The sequence below is a fragment of the Oncorhynchus keta genome, chromosome 1, assembly GCF_023373465.1.
Source record: "Oncorhynchus keta strain PuntledgeMale-10-30-2019 chromosome 1, Oket_V2, whole genome shotgun sequence".
NCBI lineage: Eukaryota > Metazoa > Chordata > Actinopteri > Salmoniformes > Salmonidae > Oncorhynchus > Oncorhynchus keta.
The window spans coordinates 56,214,233-56,231,568 of record NC_068421.1 but is presented as its reverse complement, the minus strand read 5'-3'; the positions used below and the strand labels follow the sequence as shown (position 1 = coordinate 56,231,568).

General features: G+C 45.9%; 1 pseudogene; it reads left to right on the top strand.

Annotated features, from left to right (window-relative positions):
* The window catches only part of LOC118398767 (xyloside xylosyltransferase 1-like), a 55,292-nt pseudogene extending 38,303 nt beyond the window's left edge, over positions 1–16,989 (top strand).
* Positions 16,990–17,336: the final 347 nt, after the last annotated feature.

Below are 17,336 nucleotides of genomic sequence, written 5' to 3'. Positions count from 1 at the left end.
GTAGAGATGCTGTCTGCCTGGGCCAGAGCAGAGGGAGGGTTTATATTTCAGGGGAAGCCCAGCATTCTTGGCATGTCGCAGAGGGCTCCAGTTTCTCCAAACAGATCCCGGCCTCTGCTCCCACTGTAGACCTGCCACTGTTGCCACCCCCCCCCCCCCACCCTGGATGTACACAAACAGACAAGTGTCCACAACTTACTGCACACAGTCATTACGAGCCTCTCTAAGAGTTTACCGTATCCCACGAGAACCTACGTCAAGACCCAGTATTTTTCCAATCCTGACCTGTTTGTGTTCCCAGGCAGCGATGATGTGTTTGTCCAAGTCGTAGTGGCAGCATAACTCAACAGGCTGAAGTAGAATCAGTAAAACAAGTCAGCTAAAGTTGTGGGAAGAAAAGGGGACAAGAAAATGGGTGACGGCTTTTTGGGGGGGAAATCAAATGTTTTTACAGCACAGTGTATTTAGTTTGTCAGACAAAGGCCCAAGGTTTTTTGGCCAAAAAAACTGTCTTGAATTTAATTGTAATACATCTGCTTAATCCCAAAAGCAATTTGTCTTGTTGAATATCAACTATTTTGTAGGATTTAACTGCTGCCAGCCCTTAAATGCTAAGTAACGACAGCAGGCAGCAAACGTTAATAATGTGATTATGGAATGTTTTCCAGTATTACAGATACGCTAGGAATATTAGCATCATACTCATACAGTTCGCTTTCTGCTGTTGTACACCTTTGTATGTTCATGCAAAAATATAAATAGTTTGTGTGCATGCAAAGGGGTTTGTGAATGAATACTGGTTTGTTTGTGTAACTACCTCGGGTGATCTCCGTGCTGAGTGAGAGGGCCGAGAAGGCTCTCTGCTCCTCATCTTGTTTGTTGCTAACAGAAAACGCATTATGCAGGAGTGCACAGCCATCCTCGTCCTCATTCACAACACGTCCCTCCAATGAAAATGTAATTACTGGAAAACATGTTCTTCCTGTCTCATCCTTAATGTTTTAAAGCCCAGTAGCCCTGCTTTACGTAACACCTGGATGTAGAGCCAGACCACTGTGTACCAGAGACAATAACTATAAACCAGTGCACCTGTCTGGTTTACTTACTGGTTGCAGCAAGATCTGGTTTACTTCCACCGCCATGGTCAACTTAAGCTGTGTTTACACAGACAGCCCTATTCTGACATTTGTTCCACGAATTGGTCTTTTGACCAATCACATCGGATCTCTTCACATCATATTTTTTCAGAGCTGATCTGATAGGTCAAAAAACCAATTCGTGAAAAAAAGATCAGAATTGGGCTGCTTTGTAAAAACAACCTTAGTTTGACAGGGGAGATCTGGAGTAAGAAGACATCCTGGTAAAAGCCTATTAGAAAGTAATACTGATTGAGCTCAATTATGGGCCATTTATCAAATTTTATTGGTCACATACACATGGTTAGTAGATATTAATGCGAGTGTAGCGAAATGCTTGTGCTTCTAGTTCTGTCAGTTGAGTAATATCTAACAGGTAATCTAACAATTCCACAACAACTACCTAATACACACCAATCTAAAGGGATGGAATAAGAATATGTGCATATTAATATATGGATGAGCGATGGCTGTTTAACAGTCTGATGGACTTGAGATAGAAGCTGTTTTTCTGTCTCTCGGTCCCAGCTTTGATGCAGCTCTACTGACCTCGCCTTCTGGATGGTAGTGGGATGAACAGGCAGTGGCTCGGGTGGTTGTTGTCCTTGATCTTTATGGCCTTCCTGTGACATCGGGTGGTGTAGGTGTCCTGGAGGGCAGGTAGTTTGCCGCCGGTGATGCGTTGTGCAGACCGCACCACCTTCTGGAGAGCCTTGCTTTTGAGGGCTGTGCAGTTGCCGTACCAGGCGGTAATACAGCCGACAGGATGCTCTCAATTGTGCATCTGTAAAAGTTTGTCAAGGTTTTAGGTGACAAGTTGATGTTAAAGAGGCACTGTTGTGCCTTCTTCACCACACTGTCTGTGTGGGTGGACCAGTTCAGTTTGTCTGTGATGTGTATGCAGGGGAACATAACTTTCCACCTTCTCCACTACTGTCTCGTCGATGTGGATAGGGGGTGCTCCCTTTGCTGTTTCCTGAAGTCCACAGTCATCTCTTTTGTTTTGTTGACATTGAGTGAGAGGTTGTTTTCCTGACAGCACATTCTGAGTGCTCTCACCTCCCCCCTGTAGGCTGTCTCATTGTTTGTAATCAAGCCCACTACTGTTGTGTCGTCTGCAAACCTGATTGAGTTGGAGGTGTGCATGACCACGCAGTCATGGGTGAACAGGGAGTACAAGAGGGGGCTGAGCACGTACCCTTGTGGGGCCCCAGTGTTGAGGATCGGTGAAGTGGAGGTGTTGTTTCCTACCTTCACCACCTGGGGGAGTCCCGTCAATGTCCAGGACCCAATTGCACAGGGCGGGGTTGAGACCCAGGGCCTCAAGCTTAATGATGAGCTTGGAGGTGTTGAATGCTGAGCTGTAGTCAATGAACAGCATTCTTATCTCGTGTCATTTCCTGAAAATGTTCTTGACACACAATGACTACACAGCATCCACTTAACTACCAAGGTCATTGTGAGTGCTATAATCATTAGCTTCTGATTGTTCTTAATACTGTTTTCCTACCTGTAAGTCTCGTTGTTTCAGAGAATACACATACTGTAGGCCTATGTGATTTGATGACATAGACTCATGCTTTGTTTGTGGTCGAGGGGTTATTTTTGTACCATGGTGTAATTTCCTTATGTGGGGGTTGGTACATAATTTAATGTGAATGCGTATGAGGTGTAGGCTGATGTTTCCACCGGCCAGGTAGTTTCTTAATACATACCCCTTTGGCCTTTTTCTGGATAAATCAAAATGTTTTTTTTTTTTTTTTGAGGGGGTTCTGTTTTCATGCTTCACGTTGTCAAATGATAACTGGTTGGGAATATAGCGTGAATGTTTTATTAAAGGTGTGGAAGTTTTCACATGCCAAGTTCCAACTCTTTTTATATTCTTACTATATCCCCATTTCTTTCTCCTGTTTGAAACACTCTATGCTATACCTGCACAATCTGCCGAACAGCAATGCAATGCAGAGAACAAGCGTTTTTTATTTTATTTTTTAAAATCTCTGTAAAAATAGTATACCCCATCTCTGACTCAACATGTTTAATCTGCTCTGTGAGATCTGGTTGTTCCCGTGCTCTTAAAAATGTGGAGGCAAGATTTGAATGAGGAGCGTTACAGATCATCCCTGATGTTCTGTCATGCTACTGTTGTTGAGAGGCTTCACGTCACAGCCTGGTGTCTTCCTGTGAGCTCACAAAGAAACAGCAGACGAGTGCGCCGCCAGCGGACTGTTCAGAATCTTGACCTACTTCATGTACCAAGTAGAGTACTATGGTCTCAAAGTCAAAGAATGACAATTCAGCCATTAAGTCCAACACCCAGACCCTTTTGGCCTCATGCGAATTGGTTACATATTCGTTGCCTATACCCCCTCATCTACATGCATCGAGTTCATTTTGATCAAATGTTGAATCCTGGTTTATCTGTTGCTTTTAGATTTTGGGCTGAAAAACAGCAGAGAACTATTTGACATGGTGAAATGTTCTGGTACACTTGTAATTGTAAACGCGTGTTTGGGCACATTAACCATGCCGTTCCCTTTTGAGTTCCTTCTGGGCTCTTCTGTAAAGCTTTTATTGGAAATAGTTTCATGCATGTTTCGCTCGATTGATGTAGATGGATGGGCATGAGCAGAGTTTTTTTTTTTGGTGTTCAATTCCTGTAAGGGAACATGTTAACTCGACTTTTGTCTACAGTACCAGTCAAAAGTTTGGACACGCCTATTCATTCAAGGGTTGTTCTTTATTTTGATGATTTTCTACATTGTAGAATAATAGTGAGGACATCACAACTAGGAAATAACAGAAATGGAACCAAAAAAGTGTTAAATAAATCGTAGTATACTGTAGTTTCTATTTGAGATTATTCAAAGTAGCCATCCTTTGTCTTCATGACAGTGTTGTACATTCTTGGCATTCTCTCAACTAGCTTCACCTGGAATGCTTTTCCAACAGTCTTGAAGGAGTTTCCACATATGCTGAGCTTTTGTTGGCTGCTTTTCCTTCACTCTGCAGTCCATCTCATCCCAAACCATCTCAATTGGGTTAAGGGCAGATTATTTCGGAGGCCAGGTCATCATATGCAACACTCCATCACTCTCCTTCTTGCTCAAATAGCCCTTACACAGCCTGGAGGTGTGCTGGGTCATTGTCCTGTTGAAAAACAAATGATATTCCCACTAAGTGCAAACCAGATGGGATGGTGTATCGCTACAGAATGCTGTGGTATCCATGCTGGTTGTGGGCCTTGAATTCTAAATAAATCACTGACAGTGTCACCAGCAAAGCACCCCCACATCACACCACCTCCTCCATGCTTCAAGGTGGGAACCACACATGCAAAGATCATCCGTTCACCTACTCTGTGTCTCACAAAGACACAGCGGTTGGAACCAAAAATCTCAAATTTGGTCTCTGGGTCTTTCTTTCCTGTGGCGGTCCTCATGAGAGAAAGTTCAATCATAGCACTTGATGGTTTTTGCGACTTTTACAGTTCTTGACATTTTCCAGATTGACTGAACTTACTTTAAGAAATAAATGATTGCCTGTCGTTTCTCTTTGCTTATTTGAGCTGTTCTTGCTATAAAATGGACTTTTACCAAATAGGGCTATCTTCTGTATACCTCCCCTACCTTGTCACAACACCAGTGATAGGCTCAAACGCATTAAAAAGGAAAGAAATTCCACAAATGTACTTTTAACAAGGCACACTTGTTAATTGAAATGCATTCCAGGTGACTACCTAATGAAGCTGGTTGGGAGAATGCCACGAGTGTGCAAAGCTTTCAAGGCAAGGGTGGCTACTTTGTGGAATCTCAAATATAAAATTTATTTTGTTTAACACTTTCTTTGCTTACTACATGATTCCATATGTGTTATTTCATAGTTTTTATGTCTTCACTATTATTCTACAATGTAGAAAATAGTACAAATAAAGGAAAACTTTTTGAGTAGTTGTGTCCAAACTTTTGACTGGTACTGTATGTCCTTGGACATGAGAACTTTAAAATGAGTCATTTTCACAATGCAATTTCCCTCTATCATCAGAGGATTGGAATTACTTAAGTGGACAGAAGTGCATGTACTGCATACTTGTGGGTGTGTGTTTATGCATGTTACCCTGTGGACATTTTGAGTCAGCCACCAAGATAGAATTTTATCCGACCCTAACCCCACGCTGTACACTCCCCTACGTATGTATTTGACACTTACGCAAAACATTTTTTATTTGGCTCTATACTCCAGCATTTTGGATTTGAGATCAAATGTCTCCTTGTTTTGTGACCTTTTGTTAGATGTTGATTTACCGTTTAGAAATATAGATCTAGTCCCCCTATTTGAAGATGTCAAGTATTTGGACAAATACCACTTATAGTGTACAAAAGTAGTCAAGTTTAGTATTTGTTCCCATATTCCTAGCACGCAATGACTACATCAAGCTTGTGACTCTGCAAACTGTTTTGCCCAATAGGAAGTGAATGATGACCGGAGTCATTTTCTTTCTGAGTAGATAAGACGTTTTTGAATACTTAAAGTCAACCCTGAGAATTCCATGATTTGAGCAAAATCATGAATAATGATGAGTGAGGCTTCCACTGTCACGGTTCATGAATCCACTGCCTCTCTCTTTCTCTTTCTCTCTCTCTCTCTCTCTCTCTCTCTCTCTCTCTCTCTCTCTCTCTCTCTCTCGTGTTTGTGAGGGCGTGGTTCCCAATCTCGGCCTGATTGTCTGCGCCAGCTGGAACCACTTATCTTCCCTTTATATGTTCTGTAACCAGTGTTTCTTGTTGTCAGATCGTTGTTACTTCCCTGAGGTTGTGTCGTGTGTCTGTGCTCTTCTCTCGCCGCCCTTGTGTGGATTATCTGCTGTGCTCCTTCCTACCCATCCGGACACACTCCCCTGGATTTCTCAGCACGCTATCATTGGAAGATGCGCCCTAGTCCCTGGGTCGGATTCCGTCTGAGTACAGTCTGTCTGTCCTGTTGCTGTTGTAAACTGTATCCATTAAACCATCGTTGCTTGCATCTTGCATCCGCCTCTGTATTGTCACAGAACGATCTGACCATACCATGGATGCAGCGAGTTCAACGAGTCTGACCGAATTCATTTCCCGCAGTATCACGAGAATGGATCAACAAGAGGAGAACATCTCCAGCACAGATCGGGCAGTACAAGCCCTTGCGACGCAGGTATCCCAGCTGATCCAACAATTACAACATCTGAGGGGTTCCGCTGCGCCACCTACACCGGCAGTTCAACCCGCCCCGCCAGAGCCGGATTCCCAGCTAGAGCCACGGCTACCGACACCAGAGGGTTATTCAGGTGATCCTGACTATTGCAGAGCCTTTCTTACGAGATGTTCCATGCATTTCTCGTTGCAGCCACGGACCTTCAACCGTGAACAGTCAGTATCAGGCAAAGCGGCTCTTTGGGGAACGGCGGTGTGGGCGAACCAGGACCCATGCTGCACCTCTTTCCAGACACTCTCCGAGGAGATGAGAAGGGTCTTCGATCGGGCCGTGACGGGTAGGGAGGCGGCCAGACTACTCGCTGACCTTCGCCAAGGAGACCGTTCAGTATCGGAATACTCCATCCAATTCCGCACTCTGGCCGCAGAGTGTCAGTGGAACGAGGAGGCGCAGTGGGACATGTTCCTGCATGGGCTGGAGGACCGGATCCAGAAGGAGATTTATGTTCTGGACCTTCCCAGGAGTTTAAATGGACTAGTGGAACTAGCCTTGAGGGTCGACGCTCGTCTGAGTCGTATTGGCCGCCGAGCATGCCCTAACAGACCGTATAACGACACGGGAGGGTGGGCATGCCAGCGGCGGGAACACGGCCAGTTCAGCCTCCGCTCACGAACCCATGCAGCTGGGGAGAGCTCGCCTCTCCCGGGAAGAGAGGGAGAGGCGTGATCCCAAGGACTCTGTCTCTACTGTGGTAGAGCGGGCCACTTTATCCACTCCTGCCCGGTAAAAGATCAGGCCCGGTAGTAAACATGAGGCTACTATCGGGTGGTGTCACCACAGAGAAGACCTCATCATCTACTCTCCTCCCGGTAAGACTAAGATGGGCCACCCACACGCACGACACCCAAGCCTTACTGGACTCAGGAGCAGAGGGTAATTTCATGGACTTCAAGCTCGCTCACAAACTCCAGATTCCTATCACCTCACTCACGCACAAGATATCCGTCAACGCTCTCAATGGTCAAGAACTCCCCAACATTTCTCACACCACTGAACCTATCACACTCATCACTTCTGGCAATCACACTGAGACACTATCATTTCTACTCATGGACTCACCCCTTGCACCATTAGTTCTCGGCCACCCTTGGCTCACCCAACACAACCCCAGAGTTGACTGGGGTCATAACTCTATATCCATGTGGAGTAACAAGTGTCTTGAGTCCTGTTTAGTGTCTGCCTGTTCGTCTGTGTCTGATTCTGTGTTTCTAGAGGAGGCAGTGGATTTGTCTAACGTGCCCGTTGAATACCTCGACCTGAAGGAGGTGTTCAGTAAGTCCCGTGCTGCTTCTCTTCCTCCGCATCGTCCCTATGACTGTGCAATAGAATTATTGCCAGGTGAGTCTCCGCCTAAAGGCAAGTTATATTCACTCTCTGTTCCTGAGAGGGAGGCTATGGAGAGATACATCTCTGATTCTCTGGCATCTGGATTCATTCGTCCTTCCTCTTCTCCAGCGGGGCGGGGTTCTTCTTTGTGGGAAAGAAGGACGGATCTCTGCGTCCTTGCGTTGATTACCGTGGGTTGAATAACATCACAGTGAAGAATACCTATCCCTTACCGTTGATGTCCTCAGCCTTTGAAAGGTTACAGGGAGCATCCGTGTTCACTAAGTTGGATTTACGTAATGCATATCATTTGGTTCGCATAAGGGGGGACGAATGGAAGACCGCGTTTAACACCCCCAGAGGGCACTTCGAATATTTGGTCATGCCTTTTGGGCTATCCAACTCCCCAGCGGTTTTCCAGGCACTCGTCAATGACGTGCTGAGAGATATGATTGATCAGTTCATATATGTTTACCTGGATGACATACTGATTTTTTCTTCTTCTCTCCAGGAACACGTTCAGCACGTCAGACGAGTGCTTCAGAGGTTGTTGGAGAATGGACTTTTTGTCAAGACGGAGAAATGCATTTTTCATGCACAATCCGTTCCATTCCTAGGTTACATCGTCTCGACTGAAGGTATTCGCATGGATCCTGACAAGGTTAAGGCTGTGGTGGATTGGCCAAGCCCAGATTCCCGTAAGGCCCTACAGAGGTTTCTGGGATTCGCCAATTTCTACCGGCGTTTCGTTCGCAACTTTAGTCAGATAGTCGCTCCTCTTACCGTCTTAACCTCCCCCAGAGTGCCGTTCAGGTGGTCCGATACAGCCGAGGCTGCATTCGCCAAACTCAAGAGCCGCTTTGTTTCGGCTCCCATCCTCATAGCTCCCGATCCCTCGCGTCAGTTCGTAGTAGAGGTGGACGCTTCAGAGGTGGGGGTAGGTGCGGTACTTTCCCAACGTTCCTCTTCTGACGACAAGATGCACCCTTGTGCGTTCCTTTCCCATCGGTTATCACCTGCGGAACGCAACTACGACATTGGCAACAGAGAGTTGTTGGCAGTGAAGTTAGCACTGGAGGAGTGGCGCCATTGGTTAGAGGGTTCGGGGTACCTTTTATAGTTTGGACCGATCACAAAAATTTGGAATATATCAGAACCGCTAAGCGACTCAACTCCAGACAGGCGCGGTGGGCACTCTTTTCGGACGTTTTGACTTCTCTCTCTCGTATCGCCCGGGTTCCAAGAATGTCAAACCCGATTCCCTTTCTCGCATTTTTGACCATTCCGAACGCCCATCCACTCCCGAGTACATCCTACCCGGGACCCTAGTGGTATCCACACTCACATGGGAGGTTGAATCGAGGGTCAAAACGGCCTTAGAAGGGGTAACGCCTCCGCCCGGTTGCCCGCCTAATCGGTTGTTTGTGCCGGAGGGGTGTCGGTCCGATGTTATTCGGTGGGGCCATTGCTCCAACGTAGCGTGTCATCCAGGAGTCAGCCGCACTAGCTTTTTGGTTAAGCAACGCTTTTGGTGGCCACTGATGGCTCGTGACATTCACAGTTTTGTCTTGGCTTGCTCGGTTTGTGCCACTGGGAAGACTTCTAATCGACCCCCAGATGGGTTACTCCAACCGCTGTCGGTCCCTTCGAGACCCTGGTCCCACATCGCGCTAGATTTTGTTACCGGCCTCCCGCCCTCCCAGGGCAAGACGGTGGTGTTGACCGTGGTGGACCGGTTCTCGAAGGCGGCTCATTTTATTCCCTTGCCTAAATTACCATCTGCCAAGGAGACAGCGGTAGCTGTCGTGGATCACGTCTTTCGCTTACATGGCCTGCCGATGGACGTAGTTTCTGACAGGGGGCCCCAATTTGTGTCCAAGTTTTGGCAAGAGTTTTGTAGGTTACTGGGAGCGAGTGTCAGACTGTCTTCAGGGTTTCATCCCCAGAGCAACGGTCAAACGGAGAGGGCCAACCAAGATTTGGAGAGAGTGTTGCGATGTTTGGTTTCTAAGAATCCCTCTTCCTGGAGTCAACAACTCTCTATGGTTGAGTACGCTCACAATTCGTTGCCAGTGGCAGCTACGGGTCTCTCTCCGTTTGAGTGTAGTTTAGGTTACCAGCCACCTATCTTTCCCAGTACGGAGTCCGAGGTCACTGTTCCTTCCGCTCACGCTTTCATCCAGAGGTGCCGTCACGCATGGAGCAGAGCCCGTGAGACTCTTCTCCGGGTGGGGGCGCGCACCAAGGCTAAGGCCGATCGCCACCGGTCGAAGCCTTCGGTATACGTCGTTGGCCAAAGAGTGTGGCTTTCTACTAAGAACATTCCACTCCGATCCGTTTCAACAAACTTGCCCCCAAATTTATCGGCCCGTTCAGAGTCACCAGGATCATTAGTCCGGTGGCGGTCCGGCTCAAGCTTCCTCCGGCGTATAGGAGAATTCATCCTACCTTTCATGTGTCTAAAATAAAACCTGTGTTTCAGGCACGCATTAACCCGCCGGTCCCGGTTCCCCCGCCGCCACGACTTGTTGATGGGGAACCCACCTTTTCTGTCAATTGTATTTTGGACTCTAGAAGGAGGGGACGCGGATTCCAGTACCTGGTGGACTGGGAGGGTTACGGCCCGGAGGAGAGAAGTTGGGTACCTGCTAGGGACATTCTGGATCACTCCCTTATCGATGATTTCAATCGACAGGTAAATGCCTGGGAACGCCAAGAGGCGTTCCTAGGGGGGGTATTGTCACGGTTCATGAATCCACTGCCTCTCTCTTTCTCTCTCTCTCTCTCTCTCTCTCTCTCCCGTGTTTGTGTGGGCATGGTTCCCAATCTCGGCCTGATTGTCTGCGCCAGCTGGAACCACTTATCTTCCCTTTATATGTTCTGTAACCAGTGTTTCTTGTTGTCAGATCGTTGTTACTTCCCGAGGTTGTGTCTGTGCTCTTCTCTCGCCGCCCTTGTGTGGATTATCTGCTGTGCTCCTTCCTACCCATCCGGACACACTCCCTGGATTTCTCAGCACGCTATCATTGGAAGATGCGTCCTAGTCCCTGGGTCGGATTCCGTCTGAGTACAGTCTGTCTGTCCTGTTGCTGTTGTAAACTGTATCCATTAAACCATCGTTGCTTGCATCTTGCATCCGCCTCTGTATTGTCACATCCACAAAGCATGCTTACCTCTCAACATTACAAAGGGGGTGTGATCTTTGTCCCTCAAACTTCCTTCCCTCATCATCATTCACAATTCATATATTATTATCCATAATCATGGTAGCGTCCACATTCTTGTCCGTGTTTAAACATGTTCTATTCTTACTTACAATAAAAGTGACTCCAAGATGACACAGTACATTACACACCATTTACTTCCTGTTGGACAAAACATTATCCGAAACACAACCAAAACCAGCTGTAAATGCATCCAACACGTTTGTGGAGTCTCAAGCTTGATGTAGTCATTGTGTGCAAAGGATTGAGACCAAATACAACATTTTAGACTACTTTAATACACAAAGTGAAATTTGTCCAAATACTTATAACATCTTCAAATGGGGGGGGGGCTAGATATACAGTACAAAGTGCTTTCATTCCTAAAGTTTACATTCTGTACTGTCGCCTCATTAAACATTTGATCTCAAATTCAAAATGCTGGAGTAGAGGGTCACATTTAAAATGTTAACATCACTGCCCGAATACATATGTAGGAGAGTGTACTTCCCCACCATAGCTCACTCCTCACCTTGACCCTAGCTCAGCAGTCGGTATAGGCCAGTGTTTTCCTCCACTGCAGTCTTAGTGCCGCTTATCCTCCGTCTGTAAGATGGCTTCCTATTCAACGTAAAGCCTGGCCTCAAAACAGCCATGGGAAAGGCTGTGTCAGTGTTTCCCTAGCCGATTGCAGAGGGCACAAATATGTGGTTGAGTGCACGTAGCACTCTGCCTAACTAAACTTAGGAGAGATGGATGGTTTCCAAGATCTGGATTGAGGCACAACAAGGGCCTTCTCATTAATAAGACGTGAAAACCATCAGGCCAGAACATTTTCAGCAAAACACCTACGCTTTCCCTTGTTTTGTTGACACGATACCCAAAGATAAATGACTCCAAGAAGCATTTTAAAAAGGGACAAACACTGCCTTGGTAGGTTGACATTATTTGACGCCAGTAGAAAACTCTGAGCTGAAAGATTTTGTTCATGTGATTCGGCTGTTAATTGTGATGGTTCACCTTTCGTATTCCGGCTTTTAGATCGTCATCTCATAGTGGAGGCCGCTTTGTGACAAGGTCATTAGCCCAGGAGTCGCTAGAGTGTGATGGAACAAGGTCATCCCGGCCGGCCGGCCAAACCCTCCCCTAACTCAGACGATGCTGGGCCAATTGTGCACCTCTCAAACCCAGATCTGTAGTCAGTGCAAAAATAGAAATAAAATGGAAGGGTCGATGCAGGGGTAGAAGGGGTAGAAGCTGTTGAGGAGCCTGTTGGTGTCAGACTTGTTGCGCCAGTAGCGCTTGCCGTGAGGAAGCAGAAAGAACTGTCTGTCTTGGGTGGCTGGATTCTTTAACAATTTTTCGGCCATCCTTTCACACCGCCTGTGTAGAGGTCCTGGATGGCAGGGAGTTCGGCGCAAGTGATGTATTGTGTTGTCCGCATCACCCTCTATAGTGGTGCATTGTGGACGGGGGTGTGCTCGCCCCCTCTGTGTGTGCTCGCCCCCTCCTCCACGATCAGCTCCCTTGTTTTACTGATGTTGAGGGAGAGGTTCGTGTCCTGGCACCACACTGCCAGGTCACTGATCACCTTCTTGTTGGCTGTCTCATCGTCGCCGGTGATCAGGCCTTCCACCGTTGTGTCATCAGCAAACTTGAGGATGGTGTTGGAGTCATGCATGGCCACACAGTCGTGGGTGAAGAGAGTGTAAAGAAGGGGACCAAGGACACACCCCTGTGACTTCTTGTACATGTTCGTAGCCATAGCCTCAGGGTTGGCTGCGATGCAGCAAACCTTCACTTTGGACCAATGTCACCGATGCATTTCCTAATGAAGTCAGTGAAAGAGGTGGTTAGCTCATCGACGCTATCAGTGGAGTAGCGGAACATATTCCAGTGAACGCTAGCAAAGCAGTCCTGTAGCGCAATAGCTATAGAGACATGATTTGATTTGCTGAAGCCTTCTATGCATGCTTGTGGGTATAGTAACAATGGTCTAGGACTTTATCGCCCCTAGTGTCAAAGGAGACGTGATGACGGTGTCTTGACGTGGAATTAAAATCACTGGCAACAAGGAAAGCATCCTCCGGGTGCATGGTTTCCTGCTTGTTCATAGCCTCGTACAGTTCGTTAAGTGCCAGCTTGTTGTTTTTCTTGGGTGGAAAATATACAGCAGTCACAATAACAGCTGAAAACTCTCTCGATAGGTATTTGGGTCTGCATTTGACTATCAGGTATTCCAAAACGGGTGAACAATAGGTTGAGACTTCCACTGCGCTACAGTGCAGATGCACCATTTGCTGTTGATAAAGAGGCCTACCCCTCCCCCTCTCGATTATCCTGAATCCAATTTCCTGTCCGTAAGGTGAATGGAGAAGCCATCGAGTTGGATAGCCATGGGGGGTATCTTGTCCAAAAGCCATGTTTCGGAAAAACAGAGAATGGTGAAGTTATGAGATTCCCGTTGATGACATATCCACAATAGTAGGTCATCCATCTTTATTATCAAGCCAATAGAATGGAGGGAAGAGGTGGCAAGTTTTCCCTTTGCCTTACTCTCCCCAAGACTTCCCCTCTCCTGACTCTTTTTCAGCAGCCTTTTCTCTTGGGTAGCCAGAAAATTGGGTCGGAATTACACAGAGCCCAAGGTTGATGAGTTAAAGTTGAAGCCGAAATTGAGGTTCGTAACTGACGATCTGATTATTAAAATTAATTGTTGATGATAAGAAATTAAAGTGGATACATTTTACTGCCAAAAAACTAAAGATAAACACCAAAAGAATCACAAAATGGCGGTCATACAGTATGGCAATATGTACAATATGATACGAAACACAGGAACAACAGAATGTTGACTGCACTGGGCCTTTAAGGGGGGGGGGGGTGTAACTATATGTAACATATTGATTTGCATTAGTATACACATCAAAAGTAGGCTTGGCAGGTATACCGTATACCGGGTATTTGGAAATAGCCAGGGGAAGATTTTTTAAATAAATTGTTATATTTGTAGATACTTTTTAAGTAGATGCCTGCAGTCATCTTGCGCAATACGTTATAATATAAACCAGATCGCATTCTAAATTTCACTGGTCACATTATTTTACATTGAAGCTTAGCGTAGTTCCCCAGAACAGCTGAGCCAGTCACATCTTTGTTTGTAAGTAGCACAATGGGAGAAGGCGGGAGCAGGTGAGTCCAGCTGGGTGGCAATTACCATGCTGAAACAGGAAAGGGCCTTCCCCAAACTGTTGTCACAAAGTTGGAAGCACAGAATCGTATAGACTGTCATTGTATGCTGTAGCGTTAAGATTTCCCTTCACTGGAACTAAGTGGCCTGAACCATGAAAAACAGCCCCAGACCACTATTTGTCATCCACCTAACTTTACAGTTGGCACTAAGCATTGGGGCAGGTAGCGTTCTCCTGGTATCCGCCAAACCCAGATTCGGCCATTGGATGGTCAGATGGTGAAGCATGATTCATCCCTCCAGAGAACTTTTTCATTTGATTTGTATTTAACCTTTATTTAACTAGGCAATTCAGTTAAGGACACATTCTTATTTCCAATGACAGCCTACCACAAAGGGCAAAAGGCCTCCTGCGGGGATGGGGGCTGGGATTAAAAATAAAAAATAGTGGACAAAACACAATTCACAACAAGAGAGACAGCGCTACATAAAGAGTGACCTAAGGCTGCAACACATGACAACAGAGGAGGTAGCAGCACAAAACATGGCACAAACATTATTGGGCACAGACAGCAGCACAAAGGGCAAGAAGATAGAGACAATACATCCCGCGAAGCAGCCACAACTGTCAGTAAGAGTGTCCATGATTGAGTCTTTGAATGAAGAGATTGAGATAAAACTGTCCAGTTTGAATGATTTGTTTCAGCTTGTTCCAGTCGCTAGCTGCAGCGAACTGAAAAGAGGAGTGACACAGGGATGTGTGTGCTTTGGGGACCTTTAACAGAATGTGACTGGCAGAACAGGTGTTGTATGTGAGGATGAGGTCTGTAGAGTCCAATGGCTCCAGAGTCCAATGGCGGTGAGCTTTACACCCCTCCAGCCAACATTAGTCATAGTGATTTTAGCCCAATTTGCGGCTGCTCGGCCATGGAAACCCATTTCTTTAAGTTCTCAACGAACAGTTATTTTGCTGACATTGCTTCCAGAGGAAGTTTGGAACTCTGTAGTGATTTTTGCAACCGAGGACACGCAATTTTTACGCGCTATGTGCGTAAGATGTTTCCACTTCACAATAACATAACTTAGTTGACCAGGGCAGCTCTAGCAGGGCCGATATTTGACAAACTGACTTGTTGGAAAGGTGGCATCCAATGAAAGTCACTGAGCTCTTCAATAAGGCCATTCTACTGCCAATGTTTGTTCATGGAGATTGCATGGCTTTGTGCTCATTCTCATTCACCTGTCAGCCACAGGTTTGGCTCAAATAGCCGAATCCATTAATTTGAAGGGGTGTCGACATATTATTGTGTATATAGTGCACATTTATTTTATTAAAACTTTGATTTAATGCCATCTAACCAGTTATCAAAGAATGTTCTCTAGATATCCTAACCCGGAAAGCTATCCAGCCAGCTAACATGAGTTATTTTAGCATGCTAGCTAGCCTAGGCCCTAGCCAACCACCACGGTCGGCATAAGCACCAAGCCAGAGCCTGTCAACTCGAGACTAGCCAGCACCGGCAGGAACCCACAGAACAAAACTTAAACAAAACCCTTGCCAGCAGATCAAAAGCAAAGAGAGAGCGGAGACTTACAGATTGATGGCTGGGCCCCATCCGAGAGAGTGGAGAGGACCTAGTAGTTTTGATAGCCAGCGAACAAGGAGGGGGAGGCGGGATCAAACTTCAATGGGCAGGGGGAGAATCAATGAGGCTAATCAAAGAGCGAGAGAGGTAATTCCAGAGGTAATCATCCAGAACCTGCACAGGGGACTAGGGGAACAGTCAACAAGACTTTACTCCCTCAAAACCATATATCTTTGTGGAGACGGAGGTCCATAAGTTTTTATATTTTAATTGGCTTAAAGTGCAGGTGCAATTGTGCCAAACTTTTTGCTCCCAATTTGCCATCAGTTCCATCTCTTGGTCTCCCACACAACAAAGAAAGTACATATTCTCTACACTACCTCTCAATCTACCTCTACATTGCTTTATCTACCTTGTTCTAAACATTCTACTTTACTGAACAACCAATGGTTATTTCTCTAAACCTTCCTTTGTGTCCCCTTCAGACACACCTTCTGGCAGTATCGTAAAGAGAACCCTCAGTCCTGTGTAGGTGAGCCTTCTGCGGACGGCTTGCCGGGCTTCAACAGTGGCGTGATGCTGCTGGACCTGGTGACATACGGACCTCGGCCCGCTACAATTAGCTCCTGGAGCCCAGAAACGTGTCCCTGCTGGCTGACCAGTACCACTTCAGGGGTCACCTGGGCGACCAGGACTTCTTCACCATGATCAGCATGGAACACCCTGGGTTGTTCCATTCACTGGCTTGCGGCTGGAACCGCCAACTGTGCACCTGGTGGAGGGAGCACGGATACGGGGACGTGTTCCAGCTCTACTACCACTGTGACGGGCCGGTGTATATCTACCATGGAAACTGTAATACGCCCGTACCCGATGACTGAGTTGGGACCTCATAAGGTGTTTTCCAAAATGGTGGGCATGGACCAACTGGTGGGTTGTGGTGAACTCATTGTAAGTCTTGGCTCAAGACTTGGTTCTGGAGAGAAATAAGATATTTTCTACACAACTTTCTAGGTCACAACAAAACTCCAAAAAGGCTTTAGTTTGGCATCAAACGTTTTGGAACCAGAACCACTTTGGTACTGTGCCACTGCTACTATAAACGCCATTCCCACTCCAGCCCCGTGCTGGGCTGGTTTGCAATACAGATAGTACAGTGGCGTCTCACTCACTCCACTAATGTCAAGTGGGTAGCTAATAATGAATGTGGACTATTAATCCTTTAAGCGTCAATCTAAGTAACATAATAAAATCAGAGAAATGTTTTTTTGCATGTGCTGCAATATAGGATATAGAACAGACACTTCTAAACCTATTTTTTTTACTGTATTTTTTTTGCCATTTATGAATGTTATTCGATGCGTTTCTTTTTTAAATTCAATTTTTTTTTTTTTTTTTTTTTTGCATTTTCCAATTAAGATTATTCAAAACAAAAGTGAAAAGATATTAGACAACGATTGGACAAAGTGACAGTAACAGACGAGTGTAACAAACAAAAAAATATATATTATAATTATATATACAAACATGCAATAAGAAAAAAATAATAACGAGACATTGGATAACCACCTGTAGGCTACATATTATACATTACGTGTGAAACATTATGTGAGGATTATATATAGATTCAATCAATGAGATGTGGGGG